The following is an 8,515-nucleotide window of genomic DNA, read 5'->3' as shown; positions in this document are numbered from 1 at the left end:
AGACATTAGCAACGCACCTCATGTGTTCGAAAGCAAAAGGCCCAGTTGATCCGGCAGAAAAACAGCTCCAAGGCTACTGAATTTGACTCATTCCCTGAGTGCTATTTATTGTAAATTGAAAATTCAATGCCAGGCAGATAAGTCATCATGTAAGGGAAGTGAATCAGAGAGCGGAACCATTTTTGACAAGCAATTGGACTGTGGAAAGAAAGGGCTAGAGAAAGAGTGTAACTGGAGAGGATTTGAGATTTCTTTGATGCCTGTAACACCCTCTATGCATACAACAGGGAGAAATGGGTAAGACTTAAATGTTTTAAGTCTTGCCTAGGGATCTGTTATCCTCTAAAATCTTGGAAATACTCATTAATATCCCAGAATATATTATTTCAGACATGATTTAAAATCATTCTGACAAAGATGGGTGCCTTCAGGACATTCCCCCACAGGAATATCCTGTCTCCTTCCACTCTCAGACTCTGGGACGTTGCTTCAATTTGATCCAATTCTGGGGTCTCCAGCAACGCAGAGATGGTACACGTGGAAGGAGGGCGACCGGCTGTTGTTAGCCTTGAATAACACCAGCTAGACTAAGTAATTTCTCCGCGTATCATCTGCAAGCCTGAAGGTGTGAATCAAGAATAAAAGCAAAAGGAATTCAAGGGTGAAGGGAACTTCTGCCACCTTTTAAGTAGTGAGATGGGGCTAATTGGAATAGAATTAGGATGATAACAAAGAATGTGAAGTGTTTATAAGGAAATTGATTCAAATTTTAGAGAATTAAAAAAGTTTTCTTAGTGTGTATTGAAATATCTTTCAAATATAAACAATATGTTATGATTTGTCAGTTTAAAAATAAAAATATTCATGTAAACCACACACAATCCCTTCAGTCTCCAACACATTATAAATGGGTCAATACATGGGAAGAGACTGCCATCTAGTGCCTAAAGGAAAAATACATATTTGTGTAGGATTGGGGTAAAATCTGATTTAAGCAAATGCTAACATTCCTAAATATATCATTTTATTAATCAGACACTTCTTGCTTAACTCAGGAATCAAACAGTTTCAGCTATTTAGGTATATAAGATGTTTTAAAACATATAAATGATTTTGCCAATAAATTTTATTATTTTGTTCTGTTTAAAAGTGTAATATGTGCCTTTAAAGAAAATTTCTAACCTACAGAAAAGTATAGAAAAGAAAATAAAATCTAGAGCCCTTCTGCCTAGAGGCAGCTACAGTTAACATTTTAATGAATTTCTTTAAATTCTTTCTATGCATTCACAAATTTCATATAACTGACATCTCAGAAAGTGATGCTTGAAGGGTGCCTTAAAACTTTACAGTTATACATGTCTTTAACCATATGGTTAAAACTTGCTGTTGTCTGAGTGAGGTTCCTTTCCTGGAGGGAATAAACTATGCACTGGCATGGATAAATGAGAGAGTATCTTATGTTAGGCAAGTGGCTCAATACTGCTGGAAAATGAAGTCGGAAGTTCAGCAAGTGTTAGGGAGAAGAATTAACAGGAGTTGGAGATGTACATGGAAACCAGACCAAGTAGAACCATGGATGTGCCAGTTGCATACATTGTCTGCTGATATGGGTAACTATTGAGGCATTTTGGGTAATGAACTGATACTAGATTTACGTGCCACAAAATAATAATAGAATAATTTGATATACTATGGAGAACAGGCTGCAACAATTGGTTCTCCAAGCTGCCTGCACTTTATAACCACCTAGGGAGCTTTACAAATGTTGCTCCCCAACTCTGGTCCAAACCAATTAAATCAAGATCCTTGGGAATGAGATATCTTAAATAGTTTCCCAGATGGTATTATTATACAGCTTGGGGTAAAAATCACTAACGAGACGACATGAAACTAGAGACAGAAGTACCACTAAGAAGGGGGTTGCATTAGGTCCTGTGAAACATGACAGTGCCTGAACCAGGTGAGTGACAGGAAGCGCGTGGAGAAGTTGTGTAAGTAGTAGCATTAACACAAGCTGATAATTAGACACAGAGTATGAAAAACAAAAGGACCAAAGATTATTCTCCAATGGTGTCTCAGTAAATGTGGTGTTGGCAGGAAATACAGCCGACTGGGCACGTGCGTGGGAACTGGAAAGTGTGTTAACAAGAAGCTACAAATTTCCTTTAGCTTCCTCACCGACGACACAAACACACCTAGATATATTTTCTGTTGCCCTGTTATAAATCCTTGGTCCAGATCATCTCTCTCATCTCCACCCCGCCCTCTAATCCTCCCCTTGGTGATGTGGGGACTGGGACTTCACATGACAGCTGTGCTGCATCAGGATGTCCACGCCAGGCTCTTCCAGCAGGAGGGCGAGAGAGCAAACCACAACCCTGCAGAGGAAGGGGGATTTGCTCTTTCCTGTGCGCCTTTTGGTGGCTCCCTGTCTGCTAGGGGTTCTGCTGAAAATCACTTGGGCCACGCATTTTCACGGCTGCAGCAGCCATGCCTTTCCGTAGCAGCCGCTGAATCTAGTTTGCAAATTTTTCAACACTTGCAGAACACCCAGCCTCATCACCGCCACCATCCCCCAGCCCACCCACCACAGACACCAACTAGCTGGTGTCTCCTCCTCAGACGTCTGGGTTTCAACACCCCAGGGCCCCTTGTCTAAGTTTCTAAGTTTTTCTCTTTGTTCCCTTTGCTCCTTCAGGCCTGGGGGTGGTAGGTACTTCCTGAGGTTGCTGTTTCCACAATTCTTTACAGTTCTCTTTCTACTCACTTAGTAGTTAGCACCTTTATATCTGTATGACTATTCCTCGTATTAAGTTCTCCCTACTCAAGTAACATGTGTGGTTTCTATCTCCTGATTTGACCCTAGAGGGCCATTTGGGATGTAACAGAGTGCCCTCAGCCCTAATTTGGCCTGACTCTTTTTCTAAGGGCTGCCACGAAGTAAACACTGAGCTGAATGGCTGTTTAAGCAGCATTTTTCTAGAAGAGTTAAATAAGCATTTCCAATCAGTTCAAAGTAGAAGAACCTAGAAGTTGTGACTTCATCTAACTTTTTCTCTTGTACCACACAGGGAGAGGGGAAGGTGGGGAGCCTCAGTGATTAGGCCTGTAGACAGGCATCCTCTGTCTCAGAACTTTATCTCCCCAAACAATAACCTTCTTCCTGCAGACCCTGCTCAAGCCTCTACCATTGAGAGTCTCCACCCATTTTCTCAGGGAAATCCAACCTCTCCCCACTTGAGAAAGGACAGTATTGTGCGTAGTTAAACTACACAGGCTGAGTTCACAAGGTGATGGCGTCTTCCCTGGCCCAAGCTTTCCCAGGGCAGTCTGCCAGGGGCCCTGCGGCTCTGGTTCTGGGGGGTGAAGATGGTGGGTGCTCTGATTCCAGACTGGGCTCTTCGTCAGTGAGCACTGCTGCCATTTTCCACCTGATTTATGTAAGGACAAGGGCAACTCACTTCCACGAGTATTAATTTTCTTCCCAAGACAACACAGTCTGCCATTACAGGAAGAAGCATAATCTTCATATTGATGTGACTTTGACTTTGCTCTTTGGGGAAAAAATAATGGGACTGTAGATCAACAATAGGGGGAAAGCTGGAAAATTCACAAAAATTAGACAGCATACTCCGAAGGATCAAAAAAGAAACCTAAAGTTAAAAAAATAAATAATCCTTGAAACAAAAATGAAAACACAACATACCAAAGCTTACAGAGCACATCAAAAGCAGTTCTAAGAGGGAAGTTTATAGTGCTAAACCCTATGTTAGGAAAAAAGAAAGATCTCAAATCAACAACCTAACTTTATACCTTAAGGAACTAAGAAAAGAGAACAGGTTAAGTCCAAAGTTAGCAGAAGGAAAGAAATAAGAAAGATCAGAGCAAAAATAAATGAAATAAATACCAGAAAAATAATGAAAAGATCAAAGAAACTAAAAGCTGTTTTTTAAAAATATAAACAAAATTGACAAAACTTGCATAGACTAATAAAAAAGAGAATAAACAAAAACAAATAAACAAAATCAGAAATGAAAGAGGAGACATTGTAACTGATACTACAGAAATAAAAAGGATCATAAAAGACTACTCTAAACATTGATATGACAATAAGTTGGATACCCCAGAAGAAATGGATAAATTCCCAAAACATACAACCTACCAAGATTGAATCAAGGTGAAACAGAAAATCTGAATATACCAATAACAAGTAAGGAGTTGAATCAGTAATCAAAAACCTTCCAACAAAAAGCCCAGTTACAGATAGCTTCACTGGTGAAATATACCAAACATTTAAAGCAGCATTAACACTAATCCCTCTCAAACTCTTCCGAAGAACTGAACAGGAGGGAACACTTCCAAAGTCATTTTACACAGCCAGCATTACTCTGACACCAAGGCCAGAGAAGAAGGCTACAAGAACAGAAAACTGCAGACCAATACCCCTGATGAATGTGTAAGCCAAAATTCTCAACAAAATATTAGCAAGCCAAATTTGGCAGTTCATTAAAAGGATCGTACACCATGGTCAAGTTGAAGTTATCCCTGGGATGCACGGATGGTTCAACATATGCAAATTAATAACTGTGAGATGCCACATTAATAGAATGAAGAATAAAAAGCATATGGTTATCTTAGTAGAGGCAGAAAAAGCATTTAACAAAATACAAAATCATACCATTATAAAAATGCTCAACAACTGGGTATAAAAGGAATGTACTTCAACATAATAAAGGCCTTCTATGACAAACACACAGCGAACATCATACTCAGAGATAAAAAGTTGAAAACTTTTCCTCTAAGATCAGGAACAAAACAAGGGTGCCCAACTTCACTACTCTTATTTGAACATAGTACTAGAAGTCTTAGGCAGAGCAATCAGGCAAGAGGACGAGACATTCAAAACAGAAAGGAAGAGGTAAATTTGTCTTTGTAGACAATATGATCCCATACGTAGACAATCCTGAAGACTCCATCAAAAAACTAATAGAACTAGTCAGTGAATTCAATAAAGTTGCAGGATACAAAAACAACACGGGGGGGGGGGTTATAGATCAGTGGCAGAGTGCATGCTTAATATGCACAAGGTCCTGTGTTCAATCCCCAGTACCTCCATTAAAATAAATAAACAAACAAACAAACTTAATTATCTCTCCTTCCCCTCCCCCAAAAACATAAAAAAACTAAATGGATAAAACAACAACACAGAAACCAGTGGCATTTCTATACAACAGCAGGGAAATATCTAGAAAAGACATAAAGAAAAAAATCCCATTTGCAATTGCATCAAGAACAATAAAATACTTTGGAATAAATTTAACCAAGGAGATGAAAGATCTATACACTAATAACTATAAAACTTTGAAAAAAGAAATGAAAGAAGACACAAACCACTAGGAAGATATTCCATGTTCACAGATTGAAAGAATATTGCTACAATGTCCATATTACCCAAAGCCATCTATAGATTCTATGTAATCTCTATCAAAATTCTAATGGTGTTTTTCACATAAACAGAAAAAACAATCCTAAAATCTGCATGTAATCACAAAAGACCTCAAATTGTGAAAAAAATCCTGAGAAAGAAGAACAAAGCTGGAGGCATCATACTTCCTGATTTCAAACTACTATCAGTAGTAATCAAACCAGTATGGTACTAGCATAAAAATAGACCCACAGACCAATGGAACAGAATCCAGGGTCCAGAAATAAACCTTCACATACGCAGTCAACTGAGATTAGTCAATGGAGGAAGGGACAGTCTCTTCAACAAGTGACATTAGGAAAACTGAATAACCACATGCAGAAGAATAAAATTAGACCCCTATCTTATACCACGCACAAAAATTGAGCAGAGATGGTTTAAACATGTAAACAGAAGAACTAAAGCCATAAAACTTTTAGACAAAAACAGGGACAAAACTCCTTGACTACAGTCTTGGCAATGAATTTTTTGGCTTTAGCACCAAAAGCACAAGCAACAAAAGAAAAAATTAGTAAGTGGAAGCACATCAAACTAAAAGCTTCTGCAAAGTAAAAGAAATAAAATGAATGGGAGAAAATATTTGCAAACCATATATCTGATAAGATGTTAATACTAAAATATATGAAGGAGTCATACACCTCAACAGCAAAAAAATCAATCTAATTTAAAAATGTACTGAGGAGTGGGGAGGGTATAGCTCAAGTGGTGAGTGCATGCTTAGCATGCACGAGGTCCTGGGTTCGAACCCCAGTACCTCCTTTAGAAATAAATATAAATAAGTAAACCTAATTACCCCCTCCAAAAAAATAAATACAAATGTACAGAGAACCGAACAGACATTTTTCCCACAAAGACATATAACGACCAACAGGTATATGAAAAGCTGCTTAACATCACTAATCACCAGGTAAATGCAAATCAAAACCACTTCACATCTGTTATAATGGCTCGTATTAAAAGAGTAAAGAAAACAAGATTCAGTGAAGGTGTGGAGAAAGGGGAACCCATACACCGTTGGTGGGAATGTAAATTGGTGCAGACACTATGGAAAACAATATGGAGGTTCTTATCATATGATTCAGCAATCACACTTTCATATATATATACATGTATCTCCAAAGGAAATGAAATCAATATTTCAAAGAGATATCTTAGTAAAAGATCCATTCATTAAACTCTCCTCAATTCCTGCATTTCAGAGTGCCAGCTTTTTCCTGCCAGGAAACATACTGTGTCAGATTTATTCTCAAGTACTTTTTATCTCTTGATGCCATTTTACATGGCATATTTTAAAATAACATTTTCTATTTGTTGCTAGTGCAATGCAAATGCTATTGCTTTCACTGTACTTTTAAAAAAATCAGCAAGCTTGCTAAATTCTTACTCATTCTCAGGGGTAGGAGTATAACTCAGTGGTAGAGCATGTGCTTAGCATTCACAAGGTCCTGGGCTCAATCCCCAGTACTTCTATAAAAAAAAAAAGACTTGTATTAATTCCAATAATTCATACTAGATCTTTTTTAAAGATCTAAATATAAAATATATAGATTTTGCTTTATATATAATCTCCAAAAATAATCTTTAAATAATAGATTTGTAACCTTCTTTGCAACATTTATGCCTTTTGGGGTTATGTAAACATCTAGTTCAATGCTGTATGGGAGTGATAGTGGTAATCATTCCTGTCCTGCACTTGACCTAATAGGGAATGTTTTAACTGTTTCATCCTTGGGTGTGACTTTTTTTTTCAGACATTCTATCAAGTTAAGCAGGTCCCTTCTGTTTCTAGTATCTAACAGTTTTTATCATGAACGAATGAATACTAAATTCTGTCTAAAACTTTTTACACAATGCAATGAAATATTGGTATCATTGTCTTTTTTAGTATTTTAATGTGGTTAATTAATTGTATTAATCTGTCTTCTAATACTGAACTGATCTGAAGACTAAACAACTGATCATGATACTTAATACTCTTAGAACTCAGAATCCAAATGAGTAGGAAGTAAACATTCTTAAGAGACAAAGTAGTTTTCAGTTCAATACTTACCTATACACAACTAGTAATAAATTGACATATACTAATATTTTACTGACTGGTTGTTCTAACCTGAGTTGTGTGTTTTATTTATTTATCTCCATCAGTAAGTTATTTAATAAACATTAGTCAGGCATTCACTAAATGCCACTCAGTCTTCTGGTACTGGAGTACAAAGACGATAAAGCCATAACCATTGCCATTTGGAGGCTTGTAATTTAAGTGTGAATAAAGTGTGTGGGTGTGTGTGTTGGACCATAGGGTTAGGTTGGCACAAAGAGAGAACAGATAATGGAAAATATATACTGTAAGTGCTGTACTATAAAGGAATAAACATGAACAAAATGCTAAGGAAATAGAATGGGGAAGCACATCAAGTCTCCATTCAAGTAATTAAACTTGAACCTTCAATGAAGATACATGCTAATCACAAAATGATAATGGAGAAGGAAACATTCACAGACATTTGTCTTGATTAAATATGTATGTGCCAAGACATTATGGCCTTGGGGATATAGTAGTGATATGGCCACAAAAATCTCTGCTGTTTTTGGTTGACATTCTAAACAACATCAAAGGAAAGAAAGAACTTGCCCAGAGAAAGGACCTTTCCTGCTCAGGACAGCTTTTGTATGAGCAATCCAGCAACAGTTCTGATTGTTACACAACGCAGCGACATCCAAAGTGGGCAGCCTGCAGGAAGATAACACCAGTGTTTCTATTTAGTTTTTAGACCCTTCTAGTATTTCTATTTTTTCTCAATGCATTAACATGTACGTAGTTTACAAATTATTATCCGTATATTGGGAGTGTGGAGTCAAGTTTAACTGACGAGGGTATTTCATTAAAAAATTTCGGAACCACGGCTTTAGAGTGCTCCAAGGTCCTCAAAAGAAAAAGTAATTTGAATTTAACTATATTTAAAGTCACATAACACTCATGTCTAAAACACCAGCAAGGCTGGAATGTTTGCATAGCATTACGGATGGCTG

The sequence above is a fragment of the Camelus ferus genome, chromosome 34 (genome assembly GCF_009834535.1).
Source record: "Camelus ferus isolate YT-003-E chromosome 34, BCGSAC_Cfer_1.0, whole genome shotgun sequence".
NCBI lineage: Eukaryota > Metazoa > Chordata > Mammalia > Artiodactyla > Camelidae > Camelus > Camelus ferus.
The sequence above is the reverse complement of the archived record's forward strand: the minus strand, read 5'-3'. Positions refer to the sequence as shown.